We start from the raw sequence: 12784 nt of genomic DNA, 5'->3' as shown, positions 1-12784 counted from the left end.
AAGTCTTTGATTGATTTCTTCATTTTGTTCCATACATATTCCTTTCTGATTTTCTTATACATTCTATACTGTCCAATGTGTCCTCCTGTCGGTGTGTTGTGCACTTTGTCGAGTATGTCATTTATCGTCTTTTCGTCATTAATCGTTTGTGGTTTAGTATATATTAGTATCTGAATATTTTTCAGGTGATTGTTAGCGATTTGCTTGAATTCATTCGGATTTACCCCCTTGAATATTTCGTCTGTTTCAGAGACTGCTAGCTGGGTAATGCTTTTCATTACGAGCTTCTTTTCTATATTTTTGATAAATTGCGCTATGGCAGATTTTTCCTTCCTTTTCTGGAAATCCTTTACTAATAAAGGCTCCTGTAGTCCTATATCTGTATTCAGATGGATGTCTCTTACTGATAAGAGCTCCTTGGACTTTCTTTTGTTTAGGATTTTTCCTATCAACTCGATAGTGTTTTCATTTCTCTTTATTGATGTTTCTAGTTTTGGTAAGTCCTTTACTTCGTCGTATGCTAAGGCATGGAACATTTTGAGTTGATCAGACTCTGACGTGTTTCCTAAAACATTATCGGAAGTAACAGGCTTGCTCATGCTTCTCGTAATCACATTGATAGATTTTATTTCATCTGAGGTGATTTTAATTCGCGATAGAGCGTCTGCTACAACGTTCTGTTTCCCTTTTACAAATTCGACTGTAAAATCGAACTCTTCCAAATCTAATCTCATTCTCGTCAGTTTTGATGACGGATTTTTCATACCGAACAGATAGACTAGTGGTCTATGGTCCGTTTTGACGGTAAACTTTGTACCGTATAGGTAATGCTTGAAATGCATTATAGCCCAATGTATTGCTGCTAGTTCTTTTTCGATTATTGCTTTATTCGCTTCCCCTTTCGTAAAGGTTCTACTCGCGAAGCATATTGGCATATCTTTGCCGTCGTGTTCCTGTGCTAAAACAGCTCCACATGCCATAGTTGAAGCATCTGTGGTTAGTATGAATTGCTTACTGAAATCAGGATATTGTAATATCTGTGGACTAATCAGTGTGTTTTTTAAATATTCGAATGCTTCTTGACACTCTTGTGTCCATTCGAATTTTGTATTTTTCTTTAATAAGCTGTTAAGCGGTTTTGCTTTCAAAGCAAAGTTTGGGATGAACTTTCTGTAATAATTGCAGAATGCTACGTATCTTCTCGCATCGTCTGCGTTTTGTGGTATCGGGTAATTTTTTATGCTGTCGTATTTGGAATCATCTGGAAGGATGCCTTTGTCGGTTATCTTATGTCCAAGATAAGTAACTTCTTTTTTGAAAAAGCAACTTTTTTCTGGGTTTAGTTTAAGATTGTAGTGTCTTAGTCTTTCAAAAACCTTTTCTAAATTCTTTAGATGGTGATTTTCTGAAGCTCCTACTACTACAATATCATCGACATATACAAAAGCGCATTCCGGCGTGAGGCCTGTCATGGCTATGGTCATCATTCTCTGAAAACTATTTGGAGAAATGTTCAATCCAAAAGGTAATCGTTTAAATTGATAGTGACCATCCGTGCTTGAAAAAGCTGTATACTTTTTGGACGATTCTTCCAGTGGTATTTGATGAAATCCTGACATGAGATCTAATGTGCTAAAAAATTTTGCTCGCCCTAGCTGATCTAGTATGGAGTCTATTCTAGGTAGTGGAAATTTATCGGGGAGCAGCTTTTGTTAAGCTGTCTAAAATCGACTACTAATCTCCATTTTTTCTCATCTGAGGACTTTTTCGGAACCAGTAAGATGGGTGAATTGTAATGTGACACCGAGTGTTCTATTACATCATCTTGAAGCATTTTTTCAATTTGCTTTTTGATTTCTGGTCCTTGGGAATGGTTTTGTTTGTAATTTGGTATGTACACGGGTCTTTTATCTTCTAATTTTATATCTTGTTCATAAAAATTATTTGTAGTTAAATGATCGTTAGGTAGATGAAAAATATCATTGTAGCTTAACAGTAATTGTTCAAAAGATTTATCTGTATCTTCGGAAATATTTTCCTTTCGGATTAAATCCTTTATGATTGCTAACCTATTTTCATCCTTATGATTGCTAGTTTTTACTATTTCAAATTCATTTAAAGGTATTGTTTTGATATGGCTAATGTTTACTAATTTAGCTTTATTGGAAGTATTGATTATTTTAATAAATGGGTAGTTTTTATTTACAATGCAGTTTCCTACAAGAACGTCTTCTTGCAGTTGCTCTGCGCATACTACCGCATCTGTATCTAATTCTTTTAACTTATCAAGTTTTCTAATTACTTCACATCTGGGAGGTATGAGTGTTTTGCCATTGATAGTATCTTCAATGGGTGCTTCCAAAAACTCTCCATTGTGTTTTACAGAGAAAATCCAAGTATCGTAATTTATTATACATCGGTGGTTCATAAAAAAATTTCTACCGAGTATACCATCTGCCGGTATCTTGAAGTTATCTGGTACGATGTGAAATAATTGTTGGATTTTTCTTTCCCTCCACGATTACATCCGTAATTGTGGACCCATGAGTGGTTATTGTTCCTTCTCCTACGCTTATGATATCCACTATATCTTTTGGTTTATAAATTTGTGTAGGTCTTACTTTGTTGCCTTTGATGATAGAAATGTCGGAACCTGAATCTACAAATAGGTTGCATATTGAATCTGCTAGACCTAATCTTGTCCTAATAAAATTTGATTTTTGCACATTTATTGTGTATGTTGCCCGTAATGGCTTGTGGAGGGCTGGTCCACCTGTGGGTTCTGGGTCTCCATTTGCGTGTAAAGGATTGCCCTTTGCGGTTCGCGTTGCCCTAAAAATTTGGGCCGGCGGGTTGCCTGTTTCGGGTGTTGACCCCGGCTCCCTGTCTACCGTTTTGTGTTTGTGGTGACCTCCAATTGTTATTATTTTGCTGTGGTTGGGATCTCCAACTGTTATTGTTTTGCTGGGGTGGGAATCTCCAGTTGTTATTGTTTTGACGTTGGTCTATACCACGAGTGTTTGTCTGACGCTGATTCGAGCTGTATCTATTCTCCTGCCCATTCTGTCTATTGTCTGACTTTTTGTCCTGCGTGCTTTGATTCGTCTTATCGATGCTAATAATTGCTCTAATAGCTGCATCAAGGGTGGGAATGGTACCGGACAATACTATTGCCTGATGGATTTCCTTTTTGAGCCCTTTTCCAAAAGCTGCCATTGCTATCTTGTTGGTTTTTGCCGTTGCCAGTGCTGGTGCAACGTCCTCTCCAAGATATGCTTGTTCTAGCTCTTCTGCCAGAGCTTGTATTTCTTCACCAAAATCCTTTGGTGTAGTTTTTGTTTTAATGCATGAATTGCGGTGGCAATATCTTCTGGCGACTCTGTTTTCTTAACATATGCACCGATTTTTGCCAGAGCGTCTTCTATGTTAGTCACCGTTTTTCCGATGATTTTTCTGCCCTTCCCCTTTAGTTTTGATTGTACCACCCGCATTATTAACCTGTGGTGCTGTTCATCCACTGCTTCTTTCATTGTTTCTAAAGCAGCTAACATGGCTTCAGCCTCGTCATATCTACCGCTAAATGTAGGTATGAGGCTGGTGGCCGTTTTTAGGATCTCTAAAGCATCCATGTTTGGTTTGTAACTTGAGTCTACGCTCGTATTTGTTTTAATAGCTGTGCGGTCAATGTTCGCTGTCGGAACGATTTGTTTTTGTCTTTTATATATAGATAAAATTGATATTATAACGTGAGCTGTGGTTTTTAACGTTAGTTTTTTGTGTGATTTTAATGTCTCATTCAAGTCGCTAGTGTTGTTGTCGGTGTTAATTGTTACTTGTAATCTGTATGTGGCCAATGCACACTGTCTAATGTTCCCTTTGTTTTGCTGTAGGGTTTTGTGAATAAGTTCTAGTCTCCTGACAATTTCTTTTAGTTTAGTCATATGGTCGAAATTTGGATTTCAATGATTGTGGGAAAAAAAAATTTAAGTTCATACATAAAATCAAGTACAATTTATTTTTTCTAGAGAAAGCAGACTTATATTTTTATATAAAAGCTTATATAAAATAAAATCTGGTTTTCCTCGAGAGTCGAGGAAAGTTTCTTTCTTTTATATGTTGAGAAAAAAAGAAAATTCTTTATTTTATTTTATTTATTTATTGATTGATTTTTTTTTTGAGTTTCTAATTGTGAATAGTAGGAAAAAAAAAATTTAAAAGCGGAAAAAGTGAGAGGAAATATTTTCCAAGGTGGACAAACGTTTTCTTTCTATGCGAGTGGATTTGTATACGTTTTTTTTTTTTGTAAAACAAGCCTTTATTTTATATTTTTTATTGATAGTAAAAAAAAACTAAAAAAAAATTTCTTTCTTGTTGTTAATAATATGTATGAAAAAAAATTTTTTTTTTTTTTGTTATTTAATTGTTTTTATTCCTCCTACAGCCCTAATAATGTCATTAAGACATCTGTGGCTTTGTCAAATGTTTCCCGAGTTGTTATTTTATTTTCTTTATAGCTAGTATATATATGCTCTACCTTGTTTTCTATCTCCTTGTTGCCGGCGTTTTTCAGCAACTCCAGGATCTCGATTCGTTGGTCCTCGACATCCTTCTTGTTGGGGATGTACGGCCCCACGTATTCACCGTCTTCGTTAAAATTTCTCAGCCCGTGCCAGGCGCTCATCTCCTCAGTTAGTGGCGGCTTGGTCTTCTTGGTAAGCGGCTTGCTGGTGGTCGCTTGGTCTTCTTGGTAAGCGGCTGTGCTCGCTTGCTGGTGGGCGCTTGGTCTTCTTGGTAAGCGGCTGCGCTCGCTTGCTGGTGGGCGCTTGGTCTTCCTGGTAGGCGGTTACGACTTCCTTGTAGGCGGGCGGCTAAGGCGGCTTGCAGGTGGGCAGTGCGCGTCTTCCTGGTTTGCGGCTTGTGGTTGTCGTCTGATGAACACTTGATCGGCACTTTGTCTTTTATATCCGAATTATTGCTTCACTAAGGGTTTTTTTTTCTTCTTTTTTTTTTCTTCACTATTTATTTAGGTAAAGACAACATCTTTACAGCTTGTTCTTTCGCCTGATTTTTCACTATTTTGTACACTATTTTGAGCGCTTTTGCAATAACAATCAACGCGAGCAGAGCCAAAATCAGGTTAAGTTTGAACTCGTGTGCTTCGTGTTGTTCAGTGTGTATGTTTTGGGTCTGAACGATGGTGAGGTCGTTATTGCCCTTAACGTTTGTTTCCGGTTTTGAGTTATCGTGACCCATAGCTTATGTGTGTTATGCCAGAATAAATATACACACTCGCTTCTTTTTTCAGTTTACTGACACTGCGATTTCACTTCCTGCACTGCTTTTCGGGTACTTGATACTTGTGCGCAACGATGTGTTTTTGCTAACTTTTAAACTTGTGCCACTTTTAGATTGCGCTTGGAACGTTTTTATTTATTTCCCGCGTTTGGTGTTACCTTATGCCTCAAACTGCACCACTCGCACTTTGTTAAAAATCGATTAAAGATCACTTTATTGCTTATTAGATTATTGGGGCACTGTATTGAGTTCTCACGATAATGGTTATGTGGTAAAAACTGACACCGTTCTTTCTTTAACCTTTTTCTTTCTACTGTATATTTTTTTTTTCCACGCACCACACTTTGCGTATAACTTTTTCTCCACAGCACTGCACTTTTTATTATTTTTTTTTTTCACTGCACTTTAACGTTCTTGTAGCTTTGTTTTTGCTACGCTGTCACGGTCGCCATGTGGTAGGTTCGGCCGCGCTTCTCAAACCGTTTCGGTGAGTCAATGCGCGGAGCACAGTGAAAGGGTGTGGGACGAGGAAGGGGATCGTACGGAACGCGACGCCAAAATGTAAACACATTCGTCGCGTATCGGTTACGTCAACCTGTTCACACTTACGCTAAGTCCGAAAAGAAGCACTTGCTTACGTCGGCGGAATCGCGGACTGGATCGACCTTGCGCGTCGAGTTGATGACCGAGGCGGAAACGGACACCGTGGGAGAAGTTGGGTGGAACTAGTGCAAACGTGCACTTTATTTCGATGAGGGTAATGCTGATCGGTCAACCGACTGAACAGCTGATAACCAAAAATGATTATCAAATGTGAGCAGAGCCTTCGGCGGAATCTGCAAATTGGTGAGATGCACCAGAACACGAGTGATCTACGTGTCTATGGAAGGTGAACTGACTTCGCCATCAATTCGAGCTTTATTTATAAGAAAGATGGTGTGAGAAGTTGTGACACATTTGGCAACCAGATGTTTGTCAAATGTGAGCTTTCATTTGGTTTTCCGGGTTTGGGTTTTTACAGGTGTTTCTTAAATTATACCTAGCGTGCCTGTGTTTTATCAACTATCCGTGCATTGTGGATGTAGCGAACGTTTTCCTGTTTATGCCTGGGTTTTACGGAAGTTTAATTGCTTATTTGTGGCGCGTTTTCCTTATTTATGTTCTGGGGTAAAACACGAGAACGTTTACGCTTCTGGTGTTTAATGTTTCTTTACTTGGCTGCTGGCTATGCGCTTGCGCTTCTGGTGGTTAACGTCTTTTTACCTGGCTTTTGGCAATGCTAAGTTAGATGTGACCTACTGTTAGCAGTAAATCTGCTACACTTTGTTAGAACCACTTGTTTTACCACGTTACTTGTGTTTGTGTGTGTGTGTGTGTGTGTGTATGTGTGTGTATTTATTTATTTATTTATTTATTTTATTTTATTAATTGCTCGGCCACGTTGGGTTACAGCAATAGTGCTTACTGACTATAGTATACAATTATTCACGAAGGAGTTGGAAGGAGTTTATGGTACGGAAAAGGAGCGAAGACGGGATCGGTAGACAGGATAGGATATGTTGAAATCGAACAGATCAGAAGTACTATTAAAAGACGAAATAGCTCTTACAAAAGGCTCATTGCGAGCAAAACGTGTACGACATATAGGTAACTGGAGACGAAAACGATAACGTAAGGTGCGACAAGGTGCATACAAATGTAAGCGCGACAGAAGTGAAGGAGTATCAATCGTATTGAGCAATATGCCAGCGACGAAAGAAGCCTGAGCGACCGAGAGGCGGTGTTCCAACTTGGCAAGGCCTAATAGAGTGCATCTATCGTCATACGAAGGAAGCGGAATAGAGTGATGACCCAGCGACCTACGAAATATGATCCTTGTAAAACGTCTCTGGATCCTCTCAATCCTTTGGAGCAGAGATTGTTGGACAGGAGACCAGATGACACAGGCATATTCTAGTACGGAACGAACCCAACAAAAATAGAGGGACTTAAGACAAAAAGGATCACGAATTTCAGGGGACATGCGACAAATATAACCAAGACTTTTGTTGGCCTTGTTGATGACATAGTCCGTGTGCTCCTTGAAAGAAAGACTCGGGTCAAAGAAGACGCCAAGATCCTTAGACAAGGACGCACGGGGAATAGGGGCATCACAGACACTATAAGCATGAGTTATACTTGTAGAGGATCGGAAGAAAGACAAGACAGAACATTTTTCAGGACACAGGACTAAACCGTTAGAAGCACACCATGTAGAGAATTTACAGAGCCAGGATTGAAGGACTAGACAATCAGCTGTAGAAGATACAGGAAGAAAAATTTTAACGTCATCCGCATATAGCAAGAAGCCGTTAGGAGGAAGGATTGAAGTACAGTCATTGAGGAGGAGAATGAACAGTAAGGGACTAAGGACAATACCTTGAGGGACACCCGAAGAACTAAGAAAACATTCAGAGAAAGAGCCACAGATTTTAACTGCATATGAACGATTCTCAAGATAGGAGTTGAACCACGGCAATATAGATCCACCGAAACCTAGTTTTCGAAGCTTAGCAACAAGTAATGATAGAGGTATACTGTCAAATGCCGCTTTGAAATCGGTATAGATAGTGTCTACTTGCTTACCACTAGACAGGTAGTGATATAGAGAAGACAAAAAACACATTAGGTTGGTGGACACTGAGCGATTGGGCATAAAGCCGTGTTGTTCCGTAGAAATATATTTTTTTACACAAGGGATTACAGATAAATGGACAATTGACTCGAGGATTTTAGAACACGCACAAATAATAGAAATGCCTCGTTAGTTTGATGCTAGTGTGCGGTCACCTTTTTTATAAATGGGAACAAGCCAAGCTAGTTTCCATTGACTAGGAAAAATCCCTACACTAAGCGAGCGAGAAAAAAGACGAGTGAGAATAGGAGTGAGGGTATTGCCACATTTTTTCAAAACACAGGCAGGGATGCCATCGGGGCCTGGTGAAAACGAAGTTTTAAGTTTGGATAAAGCGGATTTTACTAGGCTTTCACTTACAACGACTGAATTACATGATATCACATCAGAGGGCGTTTAAGACAAGCCTACGTCCAAAGGAACCTTAAAAGAACTAGGATCGACAAATACACTAGAGAAATGTTTGGCAAACAGGTTACATATATCAGGATTGGACGTAGCAGAGGACAGATCAAGAAACAGGGTGGATGGAAGGCTAGCAGAGCCTCGCCGAGAGTTCGCAAAACTAAAGAATGACCCAGGATCAATAGTGAAGCGCATTTGAAGACGCCGAACGTAGCGACGATACAGATGGCGATTAAGAAGACGATAAGCCTTAGCCGCATATTTATATACACAAAGATTGTGTAAATTATTATTTAAACGGTAGGCGCGTTGAGCGCGGTTTTTGTCCGATTTTAATAGACGTAAAGCTCTGTTCGACCACTTAGGATTAGGAGCGGGTTTAAGGAGAGGACAGCAGGAAGGGAAGGCGGAAGTGATTACATTAGTAAACGCTGCTACAGCTTGATTTATGTCACAGTCAGCATCAATAAAGGACCAATCGGTATCGGCTAATATACAGGCGTTGCCGTCAAATTTTGGCCGTAAGTCATGTATTTTTGTCTCGTAGGCGTCAATTTTTGACAGTGTGCATCAATTTTTGTCTCGTAGGCGTCAATTTTTGACAGTGTGCATCAATTTTTGTCTCGTAGGCGTCAATTTTTGTCAGTGCGCATCAATTTTTGTCTTAAAAGCACCAAATTTTGTCTCATGGTCACAAATTTTTGTCTCTTGGTATTTTTTCGTTATTTTAATATTTTAATAATTGCAGAATGGACAACAAAATAAAAGTAGTTATACAATGCAAAGGAATTAATTCAGGAATTCTATTTATTTCACATAGTTTTACGTCGTTTTTATAATAATATAAAAACAATTTAGAGAAGATTAATCTTCGATTATTTCTTCATTTTGGCATCGGGGCAAATAGTTGAATAAATTCCTAAAATAGTTCTCGCAATCCGTACGGGTTATTATTGTACTGCCATTTTCAATTAAGGAGTACAAACTATCTTCATTTTCTGGGTTCCCTCGTTTAACGATATTCTTCCATTTTGAAAACATATTCTCTATAGGGTTCAAAAATGGCGAATACGGAGGTAGAAACATTATTTTGAACCCTGTATGTGTTTCGACCAGCTCTTTAACCCTTGCAGAATGATGGAACCTAACGTTGTCCATAATTAATACGCCGGCTGTTATATTTTTTTCCTCTAATTTTTGAAAAAGATCTTCCAAAAATGCCACGAAAGAGTCTGTGTTGAACGGAAAAGGTTGTGAGGAATAACTGATGATTTCATGTTTGTTGATCGCACAACAAATTGAAATATTTTTCGATCGGATATAGGGTACTCTTTGCACTGCCGGTCGGTCGACTAAAGCCCTACCGTATCCTAATCGCATAGATACATTATGAATATCATCATTATGAATATCGTCAATGAATATCATATTTGATTCAGGAATTGTCGCTAAATTAGCCATAAAGTCAAGTGCATAAGATTTCCGAATGCTTAATGTAGAATTACAATTTCGCCTCTCTGGTATTTTTGATGTACGTTTAAAAGAAAAATTGAAATTTTTGATTGACCTCTGAATGGTGGACGTGCTAACAATCACATTACATTCATTTTCTAGTCTGCGTTTAATTTCTTTTAACGACAAACAGCAATCCTCGTCTAACCATTGCATTATTTTGTTTTGGGCGTCTTCATTCACTTTTGATGTTGATGGATTACCTCGTTTTTGAATTGACACATTCCCTGTTTCCCTATATTTTTTAAGAATTGCATTCAATGTTGTACGCTGTATTCCTAACAATTCTCCTATTTCTTTTGGTAGTTTTCCGCTATTGCGCAAGGAGCACACTCGCTCTCGATCTGCGTTTGTCGTTAGATGATTTTTTTTACTCATGTTTTGTCGAACATAAAAAAACTAATTTTGGAATCCAGGAAGTTGTGTACTTTCATTTAGTCAAAGTGTACTTTGTTGAAGTTTTGCAAAAACATAAACATGTTACTTTACCACGTTTTATGAAGACAAAACAACATTTTAACTTACGCAATAAACACAAAAGCTTTAATAGGGGAAGCTTGCAGTGATTTTATAGCTTTATGTATTCTGAAACATCCAAACTAAATTTTTCATGCACGTTGCCAGTTGTATTGTTTTGGAATAATCTGAATTTTGCTTTAATTGCTAGGTCCATAAATGACTGCAGGTTGATCCCGCGTACTTTGACAAATCTGGATTTGACAATTAGGGAACCACTGATTTATAAAAAGCTTAGCAGTCTCCAGAGGTATCCCCGTTCATGATGGCGACCAAAATCAGATACATAAACCTGCCTGTTGTCTATTTATCCACCTTGCTCAAATGACGCTTTCAGATACAGCACACGTAATTCAATTAGGTACACTTGAACTAAATGATTGATTGTTTGAAATGAAATGAACTTTGCGGGTTGAAATTAATTTTATGGTAATCATTAGTGCTCTGTACATATTTTATATTTTTCCCCGTTAAAATATATATGTGTGTATAATTTTCTATGGATGGGTTACGTTTTTGAGCTGCTTATTTGTCTAAAAAACAAGTGTCTTCAATTAAATTTCACTAGGTGTACCTGTGCGATACGTATACACTGGTGAGTTGCTCACTCAAAAGCAATCAGCTGCATTGATCTACGTACCTCAAATTTAGTCAAAAATTTTGAAGCATTTTCCTTAAAATACCAATAAAATATTCATAAACCACAGATTTTTATTGAAATTAAATGTTAGTACAATTAAATAACCCTAGCTACGCGTGAAATCAGGTAAACTCATGTAGATATATTAAGAGGCAAAATTTCATGAACAAGCGACAAAAATTGGTGACCATGGGACAAAAATTGGTGCCTTCCAGACAAAAATTGATGCGCACTGACAAAAATTGACGCCTTCGAGACAAAAATTGATGCACACTGTCAAAAATTGACGCCTTCGAGACAAAAATTGATGCACACTGTCAAAAATTGGTGACTTCGAGCCAAAATTTGACGGCAACGGCTGTACGATGAAGCTTTTGGTAGTCCAATTTCCTAAAATTGAACATACGAGCCGTAGGTATTCGTTGGGAGGATGCAGGGCGAGAGTGCGTAAGGAGCACGCTTGTCTCAAGAGCAGGATGATGATTGTCTAGCGCGACGAGTGGAACAGGTGAAGCTATGACGGGGGAGCAGCACTCCAAGAAGGCAGCATTGGCAAATAGAAGATCTAATTGTCTTCCGCGTATATTTTTTATGCCGGATAATTGCAGCAAACCGTTTACCGACATTCCATCAAGCAGAGAAACATTTTCACGAGATACACCAGTAGGAATGAAGTGATTAACGCACGATGCCGACGGTTGCCAGGAGAGTGATGGTGAATTAAAATCACCAAGTAACACCATAAGATCATTTGGTTTAAGTTTGCCAGCAACGAAACTAACACTCATGTAAATCGTCGAGGACTACTTCGGAAGAACGCAAATCGGGTGGGATGTAAACGGCGCCGATATAGATTGCAAGGTTTTGAAGCATAACAATTGTCCAAACAGACTCCAGCGAGTCGAACGGCAGTGATAAAGTTGACGTGTTCAGCACGGAAGAGCAGGCAATGAGTACACCACCACCACAGCAACGGTTACTGTTGAGAGAATTTCGGTCGCAGCGATAGATGACATACGCATCCTCCGAGATAAGAGAGGACGGAATTGAGCCATCGAGCCATGTTTCAGTTAACACCAACACATCCATATCAAGCTCAGATAGAGAGAGGCGTAACTCGTCTAGTTTTGTGCGCAATCCTCTTACGTTTTGATAGTAGATGTTTAGTCGATCGATCGAAGGAATGAGAGAGCGAGATGCGCCGGGAGTGCTCTCGCTGCAGGTTATTAACGGCGGAAGAGAATCGGACGGATTGTGTGTATTAGATTCCATCAATTCGGGTAAAGTCGGTAGTTCATGAAAATCTTCAGCCGGATCAGCCGGTTTATGCTTGCTGAAAGTACTGCGTATAAGGCAAGCTCATAGGACCATGATCGGGCAAAATAGTGAAATCAGCGTTTCGTAGTTGTGCCGTGTGGTTGATAGAAGGTGGCGATGAATGATGATCCGATTCACGGGTAACAGGCACAAAAGGTGCATGGGATGCTGCAGTAGTGGGTCGCCAAACATTGACGGAGCGGGGATTAAGGTTGATGAACTCCTTAAAAGAGATCCCGCGAGGCCAGGTTGAAGCAGCCAAAGCAATAGCCCGGTGCGAATCCGGTACACCAATTTTAAAAGATACGTAGGAGAGCGTAGAAAGATCCCGGTCGCGTCGTACAAGGCTGTATACCAAGATGTCGTCTGTCCCTATGTTGGAACAGGCCATTTCACGGATCGCTTCAATCGGAGTATCACGAGCA

At 39.2% G+C, this 12784-nt stretch overlaps 1 protein-coding gene across 1 annotated transcript in view; it reads right to left on the bottom strand.

The window, feature by feature from the left end:
* The window catches only part of LOC120897635 (dopamine receptor 1-like), a 196815-nt gene that overhangs the window by 42062 nt on the left and 141969 nt on the right, over positions 1 to 12784 (bottom strand). The window lies entirely within an intron of this gene.

This window comes from Anopheles arabiensis, chromosome 2, assembly GCF_016920715.1.
Source record: "Anopheles arabiensis isolate DONGOLA chromosome 2, AaraD3, whole genome shotgun sequence".
Classification (NCBI taxonomy): domain Eukaryota; kingdom Metazoa; phylum Arthropoda; class Insecta; order Diptera; family Culicidae; genus Anopheles; species Anopheles arabiensis.
The sequence above is the reverse complement of the archived record's forward strand: the minus strand, read 5'-3'. Positions and strand labels throughout refer to the sequence as shown.